General features: G+C 47.0%; 1 protein-coding gene across 4 annotated transcripts in view; it reads left to right on the forward strand.

The window, feature by feature from the left end:
• Window positions 1-23,437, forward strand: part of CDH23 (cadherin related 23) — a 435,990-nt gene that overhangs the window by 16,090 nt on the left and 396,463 nt on the right. The window lies entirely within an intron of this gene.

The following is a 23,437-nucleotide window of genomic DNA, read 5'->3' on the forward strand; positions in this document are numbered from 1 at the left end:
AAGTGGTATAGTGGGTATCCTTGTTTTCTTCCTGATCTCAAAGATGTCTTTAGCTATTTAGTGTGATGTTAGCTGTGGGTTTTTTGTATCTGGCCTCTTCTGCTTTGCAGAGAGTTTTTTAAAAATTATAAGTATGTATGGAATTTTATCAAATGTATTTTTGCATCTATTTGAAATGATCATGTAATTTTTCTTCTTTCTCCTGTTAGTGTGCTGAATTACATGAATTGATTTTCAAAAGTTAACCAACTTTGCATTCCTGGAATAAATCCAACTTTGTTTTGATATTCTCTTCATAATCCCTTGGAAGCTATTGGACTAGACTTAATGGTTTCTCTTGACCATATTTTGCATGTGAATTATTAGTATTCCTTAAAATATTTTTTTCATCTGTGTTCATAAAAGAGATTGACCTATGATTTGCCTTTTTTCTTATATCTTTATCAGATTATGGTATCAAGTTGTGCTGGCTTCGTAATATAGATTGGGAACTGTTCCTTCTTTTTCTGTTTCTCTGTAGGAGTTTGGATAAGATTTGTATTATGTTTTTCCTCAAATGTTTAGGAAAATTAAGCAGAGAAGCCATATGAGCTTATGTTTCTTAAAGGAAAGGCTATTTTTTAAAAATATAATTTATTTATTTATGTTTGGCTGCGTTGGGCCTTTACTGCTGCACAGGCTTTTCCTCTAGTCCTTGCGCGTGGGGGCTATTCTCTAGCGGTGGTGCTCAGGCTCTCACTGCGGTGGCCTCTCTTGTTGTGGAGCATGGGCTCTAGTGCACATGGGCTTCAGTAGCTGTGGCTCCCGGGCTCTAGAGCACAGGCTCAGTAGTTGTGACGCGCAGGCTCAGTTACTCTGCAGCATGTAGGATCTTCCGTCATCAGGGATTGAAGCCGTGTCTCCTGCATTGGCAGGCAGATTCTTTACCGCTGAGCCACCAAGGAAGCCCTAGTGGGAAGGTTTTTGATTACAATTTCAATATGTCTAGAGAAATAGAACTATTTATATTTCTTTGTTTTCCTGTGTCAGTTTTGGTAAGTTGTACTTTTTGAGGACTTTACCTACTTTGCATAAATTTTTGTATGGATTGACAAAGGTATTCATAGGATCTCCTTCGTTATTGTATTGTAGTCTCTATACTTTGTAGAATCTGCAGTGAGACTTTCTTATTCATGATACTGGTAATATATGCCTTCGCTCTCATTTTTTTCATTGTCATGCTGATCACTGGATTTGTTAGTCTTGTTAGTCTTTTCAAAGAATCAACTTTTTTTGTTGTTGTGCAGTCACTCAGTTATGTCTGACTCTTTGCGACCATATGGACTGCAGCACACCAGGCTTCCCTGTCCTTCACCATCTCTCAGAACTTGCTCAAACTCATGTTCATTGAGTCAGTAATGCCATCCAACCATCTCATCCTCTGTCATCCCCTTCTTCTCCTGCCTTCAATCTTTTCCAGAATCAGGATCTTTTCTAATGAGCCTACTCTCATTAGAAATTATTATTACCTCAAGTATTGGAGCTTCAGCATCAGTCCTTCCAATGACTATTCAGGACTGATTTCCTTTAGGGTTGACTGGTTTGATCTTGCAGTCCAAGGGACTCTCAAGAGTATTCTCCAACACCACAGTTCAAAAACATCAGTTCTTTGGCACTCAGTCTTCTTTATGATCCAACTCCCACATCTTTACATGACCACTGGAAAAACCATAGCTTTGACTGTACAGACCTTTGTTGGCAAAGTAATGTCTCTGCTTTTTAATATGCTGTCCAGGTTGGTCATAGTTTTTCTTCCAAGGAGCATCTTTTAATTTCAGGACTGCAGTCACCATCTGCAGTGATTTTGGAGCCCAAGAAAATAAAGTCTCTCACTGTTTCCACTTTTTCCCTATCTATTTGCCATGAAATGAGTGGACCGGATGCCATGGTCTTTGTTTTTTGAATGTTGAATTTTAAACCAGCTTTTCCACTCTCCTCTTTCACCTTCATCAAGAGGCTCTTTAGTTCCTCTTCGCTTTCTGCCATCAGGGTGGTGTCATCTACATATCTGAGGTTATTGATATTTCTCCTGGCAATCTTGATTCCAGCTTGTGCTTCATCCCTGGCATTTCACACTATGTACTCTGCATTTACATTAAATAAGCAGGGTGACAATATACAGCCTTGACATACTCCTTGAGCAGTTTGGAACCAGTCTGTTGTTTCTTGTATGGTTCTAACTGTTGCTTCCTGACCTGCATACAGGTTTCTCAGGAGGCAGGTAAGGTGGTCTGGTATTCCCATCTCTTTAAGAATTTTCCACAGTTTGTTGTGATCCACACAGTCAAAGGCTTTAGCATAGTCAATGAAGTAGATGTTTTTCTGGAATTCTCTTGTTTTATGATCCAACAATGTTGGCAATTTGATCTTTTAATTTACTGATTTTTTAATAAACTTTTAATTTACTGATTTTTTGTTTTATATTTTATTTCCTTTCTTTAGTAAATTGAAAAAAAATTTTAACTTTCTTTGAGTTTAATTTACTTCTTAAAACATGTTTCAAGATAGATACATGGATCATTGTTTTTTGGATTTTCTTCTTTTTGAAAATCTGAATTTAAGGCTATAAAATTCCCTCCAAGCAAAAAAGTTATATGTCACAAATTTTAATGTTATATTTTAATTATTTTAAGGCTCAAAATATTTTCTAATTTCTGTTGCAGTTTCTTCTTTGATTTATGATTTCTTAGAAAGACATTATTTCCAAACATTTGGGGATTTCCTCATTTTTTTATGCTTGTTTTTGAGCTTAATATGCTATGATTAGAGAACATACTTTGAATGATTTCAGTTCCTTGAAATATTTTGAAAGTTACTTTATGGCCCAGAATGTAGGATTTTGGTAAATTATCCATTGCTTCATTAGATGAGTGTTTATTCTGTAGTTGTTCACAGTTTTCATTTTCTCAGTGAGGTCAGATACATAAGTCGGGTTGATTAAACGCTGGTATCCTTCTGATTTGTTTTCTGCTTTTTTTGTCCATTTTTGAGAAATATGTGTTGACATCTTCTATTACAATTTTAGATTTGTCTCTCTTTCTAGTTTTCTCTGAAAGTCCCCAATCCATAGGACAAGGCCATTGGAGAGTCACCTAGATGTAAAAAGTTTCATGTGGTTTTAAATTCTCTTCCTTTTCACCCAGTTTTATCATACAGATTTTCAAATGCAGAAAGTTCGAAAGACCTGTACAGTGAACACCCATGTACCCACCACTGGGGATTTTACAGTTTACATTTTGTTGCATTTCATTTATCATGTATGTATCATCAAACCATTTCTTTAGGGCTGTATTCAAAGTTAGTTGTGTAACTGGCTCACTTCACCCCTAAACCCTCCATCACGTGTATCATTAAGTAGTCATCTTGCCTAATTTTAAAATCAAAAGTAGGGACCTGAAACAGTTCAGGTACAAAGGGCAGCTCTTCAAGAGCAAGTGGGCCAAGTAGGAGAGAAGACGTGTCACCATAAGGGTTTCACCTGGGAGACCTAGGATGGTGATGGTGAGGCTGAGTGTCCTTCTCACCTTCCAGGCAACAGGGATGGGGTCTGGCTTGGCCTCTCTTGAGTTCTTTGCCTCTAGCAGCTTGGGGCTGGTGTTCAGGATAGGTCTGTTGTGCAAATGAGTGGTGTGCTTCAAAGGGCAGAAGTTGACTGTGTGATTCTGGAGGCTATAAGCCCAGAGAGTGAAAGCTCCTGGAAGGCAGCTTGGGGTCCATTAAAAGAGAAAATTTGTCTTTCTTTTTTGAAGTACCAAAGTAACTTTTGTTTCTACAACTTTATTTTCAGGTAGGTAATATAGGCATGTTGTTGCTGTTGTTGAGTTGCTAAGTTGGGTCTGACTCTTTTGTGACCCCATGGACTGTAGCCTGCCAGGCTCCTTTGTCCATGGGATGTTTCAGCATGCAGAAGATTCAAAAGGCCCCAAATGGAATGCAGTGAAACCTCTCTCTTTTCCCTCTCTCCTGCAGCCACCCAGGTTTCACTCCCAGAGGTGGTCAGTTTCCGGTTTCTTGGTGTCCTCTCAAGTAGTCTGTGTACACACGTGTTGATGGTGATAGTGAAAGAGTTAGTTGCTCAGTTGTGTCTGACTGTCTGCAACCCCTTGGACTGTAGCCTGCCAGGCTCCTCTGTCCATGGAATTCTTCAGGCACTGGAGTGGGTTGCCATTCCCTACTCCAAGGAATATACCCAATGAAGGGATCAAACCCAGGTCTTCTGAATTGCAGGCAGATTCTTTACGATTTGAGTCACCAGGGATAGTAACACCACTTATTGAGAGCTTATTGTATGTGAGCTTGTATTCTGAGTATTTCACATGTATTACTTCATTTGATCTTTGTAGCAACCCTATGAATATGTACTATTATTATCTCCATTTCAGAGGTGTAGGAAACTGAGCCCATAGGAGTTAAGCAGCTCAGGCAAGCTCACATACCCACATGGGCAGTTGGGATGTGAGTCCAGCTGGTCTGGCTGCTCTTTTGACCTCTTGTTCTGTTCCTTTCAGTGTTTCTTGGAACCAGCTCTATCAAAAGTTCCTTCCAGTGACCTGGCAACTGTGCATTTAACAGTGCACCAGCCTGGTTGATATGGTGTTGAGCTCCCTGTCCCTGGAGGGCATTCAACTAAATGAGCCCAAAGGCTTCTCTACAAATAGCCTTGTTAGTTTCCCTCGTAGCTTTAGTTTCTGCTTCTCTCCTGCCTGTGGGATCGGTTTTCTCTCCTCTCTGTAGGGGTCTCAGGTCTGTATCCTATTCTATCAACCCCCAGAGAGGAGCCCTTTGCGCGTCTCATAAGGAAGGATGAGGTCTGGGCAGGGAGGCAGTAGCGAGGCACAGAGCGGGCAATGAGAGCTATTCAGCCACAAACAAGACCGTGTCTGCCAGGAATGGTCCTCCCCACTCCTTTTCTGACCCTTGTGTTTAACCTGGCTTCTCTCCCTCTTTCCATCCCCCATCCCAGGCCCGGCCTAAGGAGAACCCGTATGCCCAGAGAGGAGAGTGGGGGCATATGGGAAAGAGCTGAGTAAAATTCTTCACTAGGAACAAATCTCATTTTCAAGAAAGTCTTGACAAAATGAGGCATTAAATTACAATATTTCGGAGAGCGTCGTAATTCTATTGCAGACAGCCCTTCATCATGGAATCTGAAAGCTGGGAAAATACAAAACTCATTAGATTAAAATAAACCACCTACTGCTCTAGAGAAAAGCTTATTTATCAATATCAATTTACTTATGATTACTCTGGCCTGCAATTTGTTATTTTTAAGAATTATGATTTGTGTATTGCTCATACAGATGTGAAATATTTTTTCTTAAATTGAGTGTTTTAAAAAAGATGTCCTTAGTAAAGGTTAGAAAGTGGGTACTGGGGACGAGGAATTGGGGAGGGTCAGGAGATAAATTAAGAGGTTGAGGTGGGGGATGGTGAGAAAGAGGGTATGTGAAGAGCTAGATGGAAGCAAGTGTGGACAGAGTGAACCAGAAACCACATAAAACCTTTGGGTCTTTAAAAGAAGTATTTTATTCATTAAGAGGAAGGACTTCCTAATTAACCAAGCTGTCCAGGGAATGTGTCCTGTGTAGGTAGTGAGCTTTCTGTCACTGGAGGCATACAAGTTCAGGTTCAAAGTCTAGAAAGGAGGATGCTGTAGAGGCCCGCAGTTGGGTGAAGAGCCGCCTGTAGTTGTTTCCAGTCCTGATGTTCAGTGATTCTGTGAATCTCACACACCAGGTCTGGGGTTAGGACAGTGTGGGGCAGCCTTGCATCATGTAGAATAGAGTATTGGATTGGGGGACAAATCCTCCCACCTTGAATTCACCGGCTCTGGTGCTCCTGGTTCCGGCCAGCCCTCACCGTGCGGTACTATGGAAAGAGCTCTGTTCCCACCGCCAGAGCCCCCTGGGTTCCAATCGGGCTGTCCTCACTTTCTGCTGCGAGACGTCAGTCCAGTGGTGGATTCTTCCTCAGCCCCAGCCTCTTCCTCAGTAGGATGGGTCAGTAAGGCCCCTTCATAGGCAGTGGGAAGGATCTATGACATTTTACAGAAAGTCTAGCACACGGCAGGCACTCTCAGCATGTGTTAATACCTTCCCGCCTCCCTCCTGGGCCCGTTTCCTTATCTGCAAAGTGGACCGTCTGCTGGGAATCTCTGGGTTTCTTCTGGTTCTAGTTTTCTGCCCCAGGTGTTCAGTGTTCTTTGTGTGAGGAAGGAAAGTGCTTGGCGTGAGGGGGAGCCCCAGCAGCTCCCAGCACCTTGAACCTCCTTGATGGCCTCCCACCCTGACATCGGTGGTTTTCCTGCTCAAAGGATCTGCTGTCAGTTCTCCATGTTTTTGTCCTGCCTTTGGGAAATTGGATCCCCATTTCGTAGATGGGAAAGCGGAGGCCCAGAGAGGAGAGGATAGTATGCTCATCTGCCCCTCCCCACCACAGCCCTGGGCCCCCTGTTCTTAACTTCCTTTTCTGAGCAGCTCTGTGGGTTGTGGGGAGCAGAGGGGACTGCCTTCAGAATTTCCGGGAGTGTTTGGCATGGAACATACCCACTGTAGTCTCCGCTCTCTTTTTTCCATCTTTCTGCCAAATTGTAGTCTCTCTTTGGGACAAGCAGCTGTGCTCTGCTCCTCTACTTTCTCTCCTTTACTTGCTCCCTCTCTTTATTCTTGCATATTTTCAGTACCTAATATTGAACTCTTCCTGTGCTATGACAACCCCATGTTAGGCTCCAGAGCAACCAAAGTGAATAAGGCAGGGCCCTGATTCTAGGGGATTCCAGAGACCAGTGGAGGAGACAGATGTGTGTACACACACACACAGTGTGTGGTGTGCTGTTAACAGTGAGGGGCACAGCTTCATGCTGCACCCTAGCTGGTGGAATCAGAGAAGACTTCCCAGAGGAGGTGATGGCTAAGCTACCTGTAAAAAGAGAAAAAGGAACTGGCTGTGGATTTTGTGCCGCTATAGAGCTGGGACTCAGTGACAACCAATGGCTGACCATGCATTGCAGCTGGGGCTGGGTTTGAAATCACTACCTGCCCCAGGCTCGGGGCAAGTTGTTCATCCCTGGAGGAGGAAGGTGAAGTAGGAAGGCTTTCCTTGGCTGGGTCTTGGTGATGGGCACATCTGAGCAGAGGTTAGCAATGCATGGCAGAGGGACAGCCAGCTAGCAGCTCTGGCAGGGTGATTCAGCCTCTCTGGCAGGGTCTGTTTGCTGGGGAGGGGGATGGGGGAGGTGGGGAAAGCTGTGGCAGGAGGAGACAAATTCCGGGCTTACCTAAACAAATTCCTAGTTGAGTCGGTTGAACTGAGGTTCAAGCGCTTCAGGGGTTTTGGGGCCATGCCTCTTATCATTCCTGAGATTCAGTCTCATCATCTGAAAGAGTGGGTGCCATTGACACCTGCAAGGTGCTGGGAGACCCAGGTGACCTAAAAGGCAGCACTGAGCCGGGCAGCCAGGACGGATGGTGCTCTCTGTCCTCTGAGATCACCTGGTGCCTGATCCCTCAGGACCCGCGATCCTGGTGGGCTGGAACTGGGCTGTGATGAGCATGACAGTGGCGTGTCCTACACGTGTAACGGGCGTTACTGCTCCTGTCATCAGTGTTCTGTGAATCAGGCAGAAGAGACGGGGACTGAGGGTGGAGCAAGGCAAGAGCACATTTGAATCTAGTGGGTGCTCGCCATGGGTGAGGCACGCTCAAGGGCATGCATTTAATCTTCACGATGTCTGCCAATGTCGTGGTGGTATTCTCTCGGTTTATACAGAGGGGAAACTGAGGCTGAGCAGGGATTTGAGTACAGGTGTCTCCTCCAATCTCCTAAAGGTCCCTGTTTGGAATGGTCCCTTCTCCCTACCCCGTAATGAGACAGTTTTGCGTTACCTGAGTTCCTCATTGAGCTCTTGGTAGAGGGTCCAAAACTCCTTCCCCACGAAGCCTGCACTGGGCTCCCCTTTCTCCTTTCAGGAGTTGTGATATTAATAAGCATAAAGGCAGCTGAACAGCATCTCACACAATTATCTGGGGGGGGGAAGTAGCTGTCACAAACAATCTGGAAAAGATTAATCACTTAACTTACAAGGAAAACTATCAGCTTACTATTAGAGAGCCCAGGTCTTACCTTCCCTCCTCCTGTTCCTTAAGGTGGGGATCCCAGCCCTGTTTGGGGGCCCCATTTCCACCACGTGGACTTGACTGAGAGTCACTTTCCTGCTGGCTGGTGGCGCTCGGGCCTGGGCCTTCCCTGCATCACAGCCTCAGGCTGCTCAGCTGAAGAGACTGCATCTACATCCATTTCCTCCTGGAATGCTTGCTGTGCTCCTACTATGCACAGGCTCGGGCTGGCTGGGAAGGGGCGCTCAGCATGGTTAGCACAGAAACAAGAACTCGCACGCCCTTGTCAAGTGCTTTAAAACAAAGTGAGTCACACAACAGGAATCCCAGATAGAGGATGGGGGCCCTTCTGCCTGGGAGGCTTGGGGTCAAGGGAGACTCCTCAGGGGAGGTGGCATCTCAGCCTCTTCCTGGCAGCGGAGTCCCCGTGTGGCCAGGTGGGAGGGAGGACCTCTGGGCATGGAGATGCCCCGGCAAAGGCATGAGCTGTGACGTCCTAAGTAGCATTCTGCAGGCAAGGATACTGAAGCCTGGAGAGACCCGCAGCCTTGCCCCGGGGTCACCCTGTGATTTATGTCTGCCCTGTGATTGAAAACTCCTGTTTGCACCTAAGGATGAGGAGGAGAGGCTCAATGCTGAACTGGTGTCCATGAGAGACGGGAGACTGTCATAGAGGGCGTCCTGGAGCGGGTAGGGTGGAGGGCAGGCGAGGGAACCAGTGTGGCTAACATCACAGTCGTTAAGCTGCGGACATACAGATGAAGAGCCTGGCATGGACCTTTCCTAGGAGTGAGGCTGGCTTAGAGCCTTCCTTACCCATCTCCCAGGACGGCGCCCACCCTGGCCTGGACTCTCATGCTTCCTGTGAGTGAGACCACAGCAGGAAGTGGGCACCTTCATGCTCTCTCTCTCTCGCCTTCACTCCCTGCAGCTCTCTGGGGTCCAGTGCCAAGGAAGAGGCCTGGACTTGGCCATCTGACCCCTTGGCCAGTTTTCAGCATACAGTTGATCCTCTCAGCGCTCAGCCTCCTCCTTGGTGAAATGGCCTAACCTCTGCCTGTCTAAATTTGCAGTCACGTTCACAGAAAGCCTTTGCAGAGTTAAAATCCGCAGAGATGTCCTCCTAGCAGCTGCCTAGAGTTGGGGGTCATGCCTCAGGATGCAGCATGGAAATTGTTGGGTGATGGCTGCCCAGCATTCCAGACTCTTTGGGGTAGGTTTTGGGGTATAAGAGGCAAGAGTGGAAAGGGTTAAAGGGCAGAAGGAGGTGGAGACTTGGAACAGATGTGGACCCCTCCATCTGTCTGATGAGAGCGATCACCCCCCTGAATTGGGGATGGCAGTGAACTACGCAATAGAGATTGAACACGGTCCCACCCACAGTCCCCTGACTGCCGCCTGGCCCCCGAGCAAATGGTCTTGACTTGTCTGGGGGCAGGGCGGTGGTCAGCATCTGAGAAGCAGAAAAAAGCAGAGCTGGGAAAACCAAGTCCACTTCGCCCTTCACAGAGGCAGGCCCGGATTTTCCAAAGGCTATGCTCAGAACCTGGTGTCTCCATTTCCATCCCTGGCTCTCAGGCTGAAGACAAAGGCAGCCTTATGGCACTCAGTGTCTGTGTCTGCAACATGGGTTGCCTGGCCCAGCTTGGCTCATCACGGGGCATGGACTTCAGGGGTGGCAAGATGGGGCTAGGTGAGGCCAAGCCACCTCCTGGATTGGAGGTGGGAGGCAGGGCCCAGGGAGGCAAGCAGAAGGGTCTGCACGGTGGTCAAACTTGGCAAGTTAACTGGCTTACCTTCTGACACACTTCAGTTTCTACACTAGCTTGCTTTCTTTCTAAATTTAGTTTTTATATTTTAAACAGCTTTATTGAGATGGTGTTCACATATGATACTGTTTACCCACTTGGAGTCTACAATTCAGTGGTTATTAGTACATTCACAGAAAAGTACAACCTTTGCTACAGTGTGTTTTGGAACATTTTCATCCTTTTCAAAAGAAACTCCATACCTTTTAGCTATCACCCTGCATCCTTCCATCATTTCAACCCTAAGCAACCACTAATCTATGTCCTGTCTGTATAGGTTTATCTTTTCTGGCCAGGCATTTCATATAGGTAGACTCATATAACACATGGTCTTTTGTGACTGACTTCTTTGACTTAACATGATGATTTTAAGGTTCATTTATGTTGTATCAGTACTTTGTTAATCTTTATGCCTGAATAATATCCCATTGCATGGATAGACCATGTTCCATTTATCCATTTGTCCATTAACAGACATTTGGGTTGTTTCACCTTTTGACTGTTAAGAATAACAATGCTTGAATGTTCAAGTTTCTGTGTGGACATAGGTCTTAATGTCTCTTAGCTGTATACCTAGAAGTGGTATTGCTGGGTCTTATGATAACTCTGTAGTAGTTTGAGGAATAGCCAGACTATTTTAAAGTGGCTGCACCATTTTACATTCCTATCAGCAATGTGGGAGGGTTCAATTTCTCCACATCCTCTCCAACACTGCTGTTATCTGTCTTTTTGATTACAGCTGTACTCGTGAGTGTGAAAGGGTAGCTCATCATGGTTTTGATTTGCATTTCCCTGATGACCAATGACACTGAGCATCTTTTCATATGCTTATTGGCCATTTGTACATCTTCCTTGGAGAAATGTCTGTTCAGATCCTTTGGCCATTTTTTAATTGAGTGATTCATCTTTTCACTATTAGGTTGTAAGAATTCTTTATATACTCTAGATAAGTCCCTTGTTAGATGTATGATTTGCACATATTTTCTTCCGTTCTGCGTTGTCTTTCCACTCTCTTGATAGTGTCCTTTGAAGTATACATATTTTTAATGTTTGTGAAGCCCAGCTTATCTACTGTTCTTATGTTGCTTATGCTTTTGGTGTCATGGTTAAGAAATTGTTGCCTAATTTAAGGTCAGGAAGGTTTACACCTGTTTTTCTTTGATGAGTTTTAGCTCTTTCATTTAGGTTTTTGATCCATTTTGAGTTGATTTTTGTAGATGGAGTGATCCAGGGCCCAACTTTATTCTTTTGCACCTTGCTATCTAGTTGCCCTGGTACCATTTGTTGGAAAGACCATTAAATGGACTTGGCCCCTTTGTTGAAAATCAGTTGACCATAGACATATAGTTTTCTTTCTGGAGCGTCAATTCTGTTCTGATCCATAAGTCTCTCTGAATGCCAGAACCATACGGTCTTGATTACTAGCTTGTTTTTAGATGGAGTGTTTGCTGCTTTGTTTAAATACTATTAGTACCTCAATGCAGATAGCTAAGAAAGTACAGAAAAACATTAAGGACAGAAAAAACACCTGTTAGCTCACTACACAAAAATAAGATAAAGGTACTGCTTTTATTGTGTTTACTGTGTTGCTGCTGTTTGTTTTCTCTACGGATATATACATCTATCATTTTTTTCCAACATGGTAACATGCTTTGCATAGCCTTGCAGATTGTGTTTTCTGTTTAACAGCTTGCCGTGAACATTTTTCCTTGTCGATAAACATTCTCTGAAGACATGGTTTTCCGTGGCTGCCTCATAGGTACCTATATGAAACCGCCCCAACTTGCTCATGTAAAACCTCTGTCATTGATCATTGACTTGCCTGTTTTTATGAGTATAAACAGCGCTGCCACAAACATCCTCAAAACAAACCTTTGTGCCACGATTCTGGCAGTTTTCTTAGCGGGATTCCTGCTTGTGGAACTGCAAAGTCAAAAGGTGTGTGAGTGTTTTTAAGGTTAGAGTTTTATTGTGCCAAATGGCCTCCCAGAAAGCTGTACCATTCATACTAGAGGGGATTTTCATAAGAAACCCAGTGTGGAATATAGCCTGACTCAAAAGCTGTTTCGGAATTGTTTATATACTTCAGGTATTAATCCCTTATCAGATATGTGATTTGCAAATATCTTTTGCAGGTTGGCCATTTTACTTTGTAGATAGCGTCCTTTGATGCACACAAATTTTTCATTTTGATAAACTCCAATTTATCTATCCTTTTATTGCCTGTGCTTTTGATGTTATAGTCAAATCCAATGGCAAGAGGATTTCCCTCTGTGTTTTCTTCTATGGTTATATACATTTCATAGTGCTGGTATCAGTCAGTTACCGCCTCAGTAAAGCTGCATAACAAACCATTACAGCAATCATTCACTTTTGCTCATGTGTCTATGGGCCAACTGGGGAGGGTCAGCAAACCGAGGCCTGATGGGACTGAGCCTGATTCTGGGCCCTCTGTGGGTTCAGTCCGCTCACTTTGCCTGAGGGATGTTCTCAAATTGAAAGGCAGGTGCTCAGGAGGCAAGCCCTCTGCATAAAAACTGTGCTTCTGCTCATAGGGAGGTTAGCCAAAGCATCCGTTTGTCAAAGCGAGTCACGTGGTCAAGCCCAGCATCGAGGGTGGAACAGCATCCTCTGCCTACTGTGAGATCCCAGCATGGGTGCAGATGCTCAATCCTATGCAGAGTGAAGGGTTGGGACCAGTAATTTGATCATCCACAGTGATGACCGGGGACAGGGATGAACCTGGCAGAGTTGAGACTGATAAGTAGCTAGTGTGCCTGAAATATGGTGATGAAGGGTATAGGGAGGAAAGTGCCGCTTACTGGATGCATGAAAGATATCGGTTAACTGAATTAATCAAAAAATTAAAAGAATGTATCAATGGAAGTGGATTTACTGAGATGGGAAAGACGAGGAGGGGAACCTTTGGAAAAGAAATCGGCTCACTGTCGGATAAGTTAAATGTTAGAGACACACCAAGAGGAGATGTTAAGTTGGCAGATGGCTGTATGCGGTAGACTCTGCTTGCAAGGAACTGAGGGTCTTCTTGCAGAAGGAGGATGTGTGAAAGTCTAACTAACCCTGCGGCTGGGATAGCTGTCTCCAAAAATATACGAAGGACGAGGGGAGCTGAGGATCTCACTGCCAGCAGAGGTCTGAGAAGCTTTCCTGGAAGATGTGGCATTAGAGCTGGACATTGAAGAAAGGCTGGTTATGCTGAGTGTGGCTAGGTGGTGCTCTGGATGGAGAAAATAGCCTGACCCAGGCACAGAGGGAGAGCACAGGGTGTGGTGACTGGCAGTGCCCCTTAGGGTAGAGGGTGCAACATGCCAGAGCTGGGCCAGTGTCTGTTGCCTGTTCTCTGATGGTGAGTTGGGAGCTAGGAGAAAGCTAACTTTGATCACCTCTGTTCTTCCTCCCAGCCCTAGTGGGACTGGGGATCTGAGGATCAGGACCCTCAGCTGCCTTTTCTGAAACAAAAAAAGAATGAGTCCCTGGTGCTGGTGATGGTATGGGGAAACTGGCCCTTTCTTAATTGTTGGAGGGAGTACGACTTAGTGCACTCTTTTTGAAGAGCAGTTTTGTCAACACCTATAAAAATATGAAAATCTCCTACTTCACATATGTATGTAGACATGGAAATAAGGATATTCATTGTGGTTTCATTCATTAATGCAAAGGTTTAAAACAAACTAAATGTACATCATTTTTGTTGTTCAGTCTCTAAGTTGTGTCCAGCTCTTTGTGATTTTATGGATTGCAACACTCCAGGCTCCTCTGTCCTCCACTCTCTCCTGGACTTCGCTCAGATGCATGTCCATTGAGTCAGTGATGCAGTCTAACTATCTCTTCCTCTGCTGCCGCTTCTCCTTCTATCTTCAGTCTTTCCCAGCATCGAGGTCTCTTCCAGAGTCAGCTCTTTGCATCAGGTGGCCGAAGTATAGGAGCTTCAGCTTCAGCATCTGTCCTTTCAGTGAACATTCAGGATTGATTTCCTTTAGGATTGACTGATCTGATTTTCTTACTTTCCAAGGGACTCTCAAGAGTCTTTTCCAGCACCACAATTCAAAAGCATGAGTTCTTTGGCACTTAGCCTTCTTTATGGTCCAACTCTCATATCCATACATGATTCCTGGGAAAATCATAGCTTTGGCTATATGGACCTTTGTTGGCAAAGTGATGTCTCTTCTTTTTAATACGCTGTCTAGGTTTGTCATAGCTTTTCTTCCAAGGAGCAGGTGTCTTTTAATTTCATGGCTGCAGTCATCCTCTGCAGTGATTTTGGAGCCTAAGAAAATAAAATCTGCCACTGTTTTCACTTTTTCCCCTTCTGTTTGCCTTGAAGTGATGGGACTGGATCTTGGTGTTTTTTTTTTTTTCTTAGTTATTTGAATGTTGAGTTTCAAGCCAGCTTTTTCACTCTCCTCTTTCACCCTCAAGAAGCTTTTTAGTTCCTTTTCACTTTCTGCCATTAGAGTGGTATCATCTGCATATCTGAGATTGTGAATATTTCTCCCGGCAATCTTGATTCCAGCTTGTGATTCATTCAGCGCAGAATTTCACATGAGGTACTCTGAATATAAGTTAAATAAGCCGGGTGACAGTATACAGCCTTGTACTCCTTTGAACCAGCGTTTGTACTCCTATATCTGAACCAGTCAGCTGTCCCATGTCTAGTCCTAACTGTTGCTGCTTGAACACATACAGGTTTCTTAGGAGACAGGTAAGGGGGTCTGATACTCCTGTCTCTTTAAGAATTTTCCAGTTTGTTGTGATCCACACAGTTAAAGGCTTTAGTATAGTTAATGAAGCAGAAGTAGATGTTTTTCTGGAACTTCCTTGTTGTCTCCATGATCCAACAAATGTTGCCGATTTGATCTCTAGTTCTTCTGCCTTTTCTAAACCCAACTTGTATATCTGAAAGTTCTTGATTCATGTCATGCTGAAGCCAAGCTGGAATAACCTTTTGATTTGGAGCATAACCTTGCTAGCATGTGAAATGAGCACAATTGTATGGTAGTTTGAATATTCTTTGGCATTGCCCTTTCTTTGGGATTGGGATGAAAACTGACCTTTTCCAGTCCCGTGGCTACTGCCAAGTTTTCTGAATTTGTTGACATATTGAGTACAGCACTTTCACAGCATCTTCTTTTAGGAAATAGCTCAGTTGGAATTCCATCGCCTCTAGTAATTTTGTTCATAGTAATGCTTCCTACGGCCCACTTCAGACTCCAGGATGTCTGGCTCTAGGTGAGTGACCACACCATTGTGGTTATCTGGGTCATTAAGAGATTTTTTGTATAGGTCTGTGTGTTCTTGCCACCTCTTCTTAATCTCTTCTGCTTCTGTTAGATCCTTACCATTTACTTCTTTCCTTTATCATGACCATCCTTGCATGAAATGTTCCCTTGATATCTCCAATTTTCTTGAAGAGATCTCTGTAGTCTTTCCCATTCTATTGTTTTCCTCTATTTCTTTACATTGTTCATTTAAGAAGGCCTTCTTATCTCTCCTTGCTATTCTTTGGAACTCTGCATTCATTTGGGTATATCTTTCCCCTTCTCTCTTGCCTTCTGCTTCTTTTCTTTCCTCAGCTATTGTAAAGCCTCCTCAGACAACCTCTTTGCATTCTTGCATTTCTTTTTCTTTGGGATGGTTTTGGTCACTGCCTCCTGTACAGTGTTATGAACCTCCATCCATAGTTCTTCAGGCGCTCTGTCTGCAAGATCTAATCCCTTGAATCTGTTCATCACCTCCACTCTATAATCATAAGTGATTTGATTTAGGTCATACCTGAATGACCTAGTGGTTTCCCCTACTTTCTTCAATTTAAGCCTGAATTTTTCAATAAGGAGCTCATGGTCTGAGTCACAGTCAGATCTAGGTCTTGTTTTTGCTGACGGTATAGAGTTTCTCCATCTTTGGCTCCAAAGAACATAATCCGGTTTCGTTATTGACCATCTGGTGATGCCCACCAGAGTCGTGCAGAGTCGTCTCTAAAGTTGTTAGAAAAGAGTATTTGTTATGCCCAGCATGTCCATCAGCAGGGGTTAATTATGGTCCCTTCATATAGAACCCTCTGCAGCTGCTAAAAATAGCAAAGCAGTTCTGTGTGTACTGCGCTAGAACAGCCTTCAGGATACGTTGTCATGTGAAGCAGCTAGGAATGGATAGCATGAATAGCCCTTAGATTTTTTTTTAAGAGGAGAGACCCATGTGCTATGTCCTTATGTGTACCTGCAGTACTTCAGGAATTGTTGGTTGCCTCTGGAAAGGTGTGGGCTTGGGTGGAAGGGAGACTCCCTTCCGGCTCAACACCCTCCTGTGCACTTGTGTACCGTGCCCGTGTGTGACTTCCAAAAAGGACAGAATAAAATATAGTTCCTGCTGGATCTTTTTTTTTTTTTGAAGTATAGGTTGAGGGTACTCAGGATACCAGGCCTCCCATGGAGGATGCTGGGCCACCTGACATGCCACCATGGGGTCTCAGGCTATGCCCCTCCCAGTCCTGCCTGACTCACCTGCCTCCCCCTATCTTGGACCCTGTTTCACTCAGTGGGAACTTTGGGGAGGACACAACAGAATGGCCACCAGGTGGGCTTTTCCCTCTTTCTGGGTAGGGTCCCCGTAAGTGTCCTCCCATCCCAGCAGCCTCCCCAGCCAGCGGCCTGGCCTGGATGGTGTGGACTCTGAAGCATGGCGGTCGGTGACTGACCGTGGCTTTTCCATCAGTGGCCCTAATAGTGTGTCTGCAGGTGCCTCCTCGCATGCACGAACATCTCTGTGTGTAGTGGTGGTGAATAATCCCCAAATTGTCTTTGATTTCTGCAGTGTATTTCTGTATTTCTATTCAAAGTTGAGTGCGTCTGATTTTATGGGAATTCATAACATTTCAAACGACATTGTGGCACCCTGCAGTGAAAATCTCTCCTTCCTGAGAAGCTGAAATGCTGCTCAGATGTCCCCTCCTGCCCTTTCCCTCCCTCTGCTCGGCTCCTTCTTGTCCCCTTGCTTGCGGGGACGGAAAGTGCCTCTTCGTGCACTGAGCGCACGCTCTGCCCCTGTGTCTCCTGACTGGGCTGCTGTGGGGAGCGGTGGGAGAAGGGGACAGGAAGCTCCCACCCAGGAGCTGAGCCGAGAGTGGGCGGGTTTCTGGGAAGAGGGGAGAGGGCTTTGCTCCACACCAAGCAGAGGCAGGCTTTCCAGTCTGTCCAGGAAGCCAGGCTGCCTGGGCTTCATCTCAGGTTTGGTTCAGAGGCTTTTGGTGAAACCCCTGCAGGTTGGGAGGAATCTGGCACCCTCCCACCTGGGGGAAGCGGGGATGGGAAGGAGGAACCCTCCAGGGTTGGGCCAGGGGCCCCACTGGGTGATGGGACATCCCCTGCAGCAGTTCACAGAGTTTGCATGTGTGTGAGAGCGAATGAAATACATTAGGGCACTCGTTTTACTTTTAAATTGTTAGTGTCCCCCTGCTCCACCCCAGCCCCCTACCCTGGGAAAGAAGAGCCCTCAGAACAGGCCCAAGCTTCAGACCTGGGCCTGGTCTCCAAAGCCTCGGCTTTAGCCCACTCATCTGCTCTTGGGTCTCCATGGGCGGAGCAGGCGGAGTCCTCTTGATGATGGGTCTCCTTAGGCCTCCTCTCCGCAGTGCAGCATGGGGCTGAAGGCCGAGAGGCAGGGCTTCCGAGCTGGGACCTTCTGCCCTGGAGGGAGGGAACTCCTGTCCCTAGAAGGGTCTGAGCAGCTGCTGAGGGGTGTGGTTAACTGAAGACCATCGAGGACCCACCCAGCTCTAAGGGTCTCCTCTGGCATTTAGAGGACTGCGGGCCTGGGGGTGGAGAGGTTGGGGCAGGGCTCAGCGGAGCGGAGGAAGAAGCTTCATAATCAGAGTGTTTTGGTAGGGTGGACACAAGTTAGGGCTCTGATTGTCAAAACATTGAGTATCTATTCTAGAAAATGAGGAAAATGAAAATTGTAAATGGAAGAATATAAAATCAGTCATAACCTTACCAGTCAGCTAAAACCACTGTTTCACATGACTGTCCTGTATATGCATCTCACACAGACACACGTGCACACATGTTCGAAGCCATACACAATCCTGTGTGCTTTCTGTGGACATCCCACCACTGAACCAGTCCCCGAGGGTGTCTGAACTGTCATAAATAACACAGCCATGGACATTCTGTGGCTGAGTGTCTGTGCTCAGCCATGATGGTTTCTTCAGCTAAAGTTCTGGACTTGTTGGGCCACAAGGGCAGATGCGTCTGTAGGCTCTGCACACAGATTCCAAGTATTCCTTTGTTCTCAGCCGAGCTGCCTCAGCTCAAAGGTATGGGGCACAGAGATCTTGTCCCTCTGGTGGCTTCAAGTGCAGGTCACACCCACGTCTGCATCTGTAGCCCCGCCTGGGGACTGAGCTCCAGTTGAGGGTGTCCTCCTGCCTGTCTCGCGTTGCTGCCTTGTGGTCAGTGGCCATTCCAGACTCACTGCGTCCCAGCCTGAGCTTCACATCTTGCTCCCTGGTCGGTCCCAGCAGCAGCTTTCCCCTGTCCTGGGCCAGAACCCTTGGCTCAGCTCTTTCTGGTGCAGCTCTATCCACTCCAGCAGGAAACCCCCTGAGTTCTACTTTGAAAATGTCCCCATCTGCCAGATCTCAGACTCCCTGCCTGAGTCCCCGCCGGAGCCCCTGTCCCCTGCAGCCTGTGTCACTGTGATAGCCTCCACACCTGTCTGCCTGTATCTGCCCTTACCCCTCATAGTGAGTCCTCAGCTCCACAGCCAGTGTGCTCTTTAACCCCTGAGTCGTTCTTATCCCTCTTGGCTGTCTGAAGACCATGACTCCCAGTTGACTTATGTCCCTGGTGTACAAGGTGCCCACGGTGGGCTCATCGTCCCCTGCCCTCATCTCTTGTGATTCTCCCCACAGTGCACCCCACTGGCTACACTGGCCTCCCCACTGACCCTCAGGGGTGCTAGCGCATATTGCCTCAGGGCCTTTTCACGGGTTGTTGTGTCTGCCCAGAAGGCATTTTCCCCAGGTAGCGTGGCTCGCTCTCCTGTTTCTTCAAGCATGTGTTCATACATTATCTTCAGTGGTACTCAGACCTCTTGCCCGACTCCTTTCCTCTTTCCTTAGCACGTATCATCCCCAGCACGCTGTAGAACTTGCTCACCGATGCTGTTTGTGCTGGTCTCCCAGGGAGGGTGCCAGCTCCCTCTTGGCCAGGTCTTCAGTTTGTATGGCAGAGTTTAGCACCATGCCCACGCCTGGCCCATAGCAGGTAATGTTGGGGTAGACATTGCCTTGTGGCCACTCTTGGCTTGGAAGCTTTTCCCTGCAGCTCACAAGCTCTCTCAGGTGTACATGAGGCTTTGATTTGATTTTGGGGGGTCATTCCTCTGTGGGGCAGTTCCCTGGATGTTGTAACTGTGCCACCTGCCAGAGCCTCCCTTGCTGGCCCTTAGCCCAGGCCTCTATGAGTAGCAGGATTTTATGGGCTGAAGTCAGGACAAGGTGAAGGCCAGGGTGGGCAGGGGTGCTGCCTTGAATCTGGAACAGTTTTTTGTCCACTCCCTCCAGGGATGAGGGTGCAGAGGAGGGGACTTGGTCAACCCTGGTGGTGCATGCATTCTCTTCTTGGTACGGGCTCCAGAGCAATGTCTGTCAGATACCAACAGCATAGAAGGACAGAGGAAACAGGATCCTGCTCGGCAGCCCCAGCTGTGCCTGCTCTTCCTGGCACATGCACTTGGCCTTGCTGCTGGTTCCTGTAAACTGTGGCTGTGGACCATGGCTTGACTTCCTGGCCTCTGAGTACATGCAGGATCCTGCCCAAGGCCTTCCCACCAGGCCCTCACCCTGGGCCTGCCCTGGGACAACATGTCTGAGCTCAGCAAGGGTTGGGGCTGAGGCTACGGGACCCTGGGCTTGGCCACATACTAGCTGTGTGACCTCAAGCTTTACCTCTCTGAGCCCCAGAATGCAGAACACACTGTACGCCACAGTGGCTGGCACATTATAGGCACTCAGTAGACGCTGACATTCTGCCTCCTGAACTCTGTGCAGCTCACATCTCAGCTCTTTGGGAAGGCTCGAGAGCTCTCTGTTCACATGGCCTTGGACAGCGACAGGCGCTATTGCTTATTTGGTTCCTCACCCACATTTGCAGCCCTTCTCATGGCTCCTTAATCCTCCCACAGTGCCTGGTACTGGGCTTGGCATGAAAAAAGATGCTGGAAATTGGCAGCCTGAGGGCTTTGGATCTTCTTGGCAGTGGGTATGTTTCAGAGATTTTGGAAAGCTTCCTGCCAGAGTGGATTTTGGGGCAGACAGCTCTAACCCTGCTCTTACCTCTGGGGCAGGTCTCTGGCACCTATCCCAGGCCAGACAAGAAGCCCAGCACAGAAGGGTGTGTGTCTGGGTTTCCTGGTCCAGCAGGGACACGTGAGGGTTGCTGGGAGCTCAGGGTGGCACAGCCTCCCAGGGTGGAGGAGGCCATGTAGCTCTGCTGGGGGGTAGGGCAGAGGGCCAGGAGGCTGGGGAACAGCTGTTGCATAGGGTGGAGTGAGGTCAGGCTCTCCCAGGGGATCCATGCCACTCATTGCAGCCTCAGCCCTGAGGAAATGCTGGCAGGCAAAGGCAGCATCCATTGTGACACCTGACCGGGAGGTGGGGGCCCAGGTGCTGCTTCTCACAGCCACCAGCCTCTGTTCTCTCTGCTTTCGTCCTCGTGGCCAAAGGAACCAAAGGAAGAGTAAGACCTGGGATCGCTGGGAAAACCCAGTGGCGGGACGGACCCACGTTGTCCTGGCTACTCTGCTTTACCCTTTGGAGCCTGTGCTCCCCGACATAGTGTTCATGACACCTGGCCCCGAGGTGAGGAGGGACAGTCAGGATGCAGCTCAGATTGTCCCGGTGTTTGGATACTCCCGAGGTGGCCTCTGCCAATCCTGCCGAGTGAGAACATTATCTGGTTGCCATTGACTGACAGAAGGGGGACACTGAGGCAGTGTGAGTGCCTCTGAAGGGGAGACAGATGTTTAAGGAGAGAGGATGGGGACAGGGTGCCTGCCCAGCAGCGCCAGAGCCTAAGCCAGCATGCGGAAAGGGAGTTGCATTACACACGCCTGTGTGCTGTGCGCACACACTCACCTTTTTGTGTCTCATTCATCCTGTGTCTGTTGTATTGTGTGTATTGTCTTCCTTGAGGGAGGGGCCACGGCTTCCTCTTTTATAGATTAGGAAACAGGGTGGACGGGGTGGGGGTGGGCAGCAGCATGTCTGTGTGAGTGTGTGCATGTGTGTGTGTGTGCACGCTAAGTCGCTTTAGTCATATCTGACTCTTTGTGACCCTATGGACTGTAGCCCGTCAGACTCCTCTGTCCATGGGGATTCTCTATGTAAGAATACTGGAGTGGGTTGCCATGCCCTCCTGCAGGGGATCTTCCCAACCCAGGGATTGAACCTATGTCTCTTATTTCTCCTGCATTGGCAGGTGGGTTCTTTACCATTAGCGCCACCTGGGAATTCCAGCAAAGTGTGATGGAAATAGCGTGAGACTCAGGTCCAATGCTAGGTAACCTCTCTGAGCCTTAATTTCCTCATCTGTAAAATGGGGACTATAATATCTACATTTTGGAGACATTTGGGAGGACTGAATAAAGTCGTACCTGTGAAAATCCCAGTAAGTGTTCATTCATTTTCTTCCTTCCTTCCTTCCACTGCGAACTTCCTGCAACGCTCAGCAGAATGTGTGCACTCCCAGCTATTTGTGGATGATCTTCTTAGCAGATGTTGTTTAATTCTCATAACAGCTGGTTTCCAAAGGCAGAGAGCTGGAGATCTGTTTTTAAAAGACACTCACTCACTGTGAGATGTCAGATTGTCACTTAATTGCTCTGTGCCTCGGTTTCTCCACTTGTAAATCAGGGATAATGGTAGCAGTACTGGCTAGCTTCTTCTCAGGATATGATGGGCTAACACACGATAACAGATGGAAGGTGGTTTGAACATTTAGAAAAAGGCATCGTGTTCAACCTTCTTGGCAGTTAGGGAAATGCAAATTAAAGCAACAAGGCCATACCATTTTTCATGCATCCGATTGGCAGCCATTTAAAAGAGGGATGACTTCCAGGTGGGCACATAGGCCCTCTCCTACGCTGCTGGAGAGAGTGGGAATTGCCACAGCCTTTCAGAAGGTAATATGACAATGTCTAAGAGAAGTTTACATGCATGCCCTGTGTTGTATTTAATTGGCCCATTAATGCTACTGTTGGAGAACCAAGATTAAGAGCAAAGTCCCAACCCAGTTATGTGTGGAGAGATGTCCACTGCGATGTTGCCTGTGTGGTGGAACCTGGAAACACTCGGATGCCCAACAATAGGGCTGTTTGTCTCTATGACAAGACATCCAGACCATGAGCTATTACCCAGCTCTGAAAATGGAGGTGGATATGGCAGTGTCGACCTGGAGAGTTATGTGTGAATTATCGTGACACGAGAAAAGTGAATTTCTTTTGTGTAGAGGGTGTCTCCGTCATCCTAAAGAGAAACAGCAGCCGCATCACTGGCGTGCGTCTGTAGTGCGAGTGGATCTGCTTGGATCGGGAAAAAGGCCTTGCAGGACGCATACCAGGCCCAAGCTGCCTGCTCTTGCCATCAGATGGGTCATGTTTGGCTCATAAAATGGAATTATTTGCCAACATGTAAAAATTGAATTCATAGGAAAAGCCAAATTTCCAGCTTTTGGTTGAGAAAACTCGGAAGCTTGGGCACACTGGGCCCACATTCCCTCTTGGCTGAAACACATCAGCAGCGGTTGCTTTTGTACAGAGCACGTGGCCTCTGAATGGCCGTCTTTCCCACCACTGGTTCACCTCATTTCTGTGCCCTTCCTGGCCCCTGGGATAAGCTCTTGACTCTTGAAAACACAAAGGGGTGGCAATATAGGGCTATGATGGGGGCATTTGTCTTTTATGATGTGAAAACATCTTAGAATCTTATCTTTCCCACATTTCTGTTTCATACTTGATAATTAGAACATCTTAAGTACAGTATTCCAGGGAAACACGGGGTACCATGGGCCACTGTGTGTGGTGTGGGGCAGGCTCCATCCTGCACTCAGCACGGGGCTGGGAGAGGGAGCTGGCTCCAAGTCCGGAACCAAGGGACTGTACTCTGGGCCCATTCTGAAGCCCCCAGCCCAGATCTTGCAGAGATGTAGAAGTCTCTCCACAAAACCCTTTTCTTCAGCTCCCCCGGCCTCCCCAGGGCTTTCCTGATCATGTATTGATGAGGGAGGGGGCATATCATCTTGGATCCAGATGCTGACCTCACCACTCACTAGTTGGGGGTCTCTGAGCAAATTGTTAACAGCTTTCAGCCTCCAGACCCTTACGAACTGGGAAGGGTAATGCCTCCCAGGCGAGGGGCATAGTAAGTGCTGCCTGAAGGAGGGTGTGTGGACCCTTGGC

This window comes from Bubalus kerabau, chromosome 1 (genome assembly GCF_029407905.1).
Source record: "Bubalus kerabau isolate K-KA32 ecotype Philippines breed swamp buffalo chromosome 1, PCC_UOA_SB_1v2, whole genome shotgun sequence".
Lineage (NCBI taxonomy): Eukaryota > Metazoa > Chordata > Mammalia > Artiodactyla > Bovidae > Bubalus > Bubalus kerabau.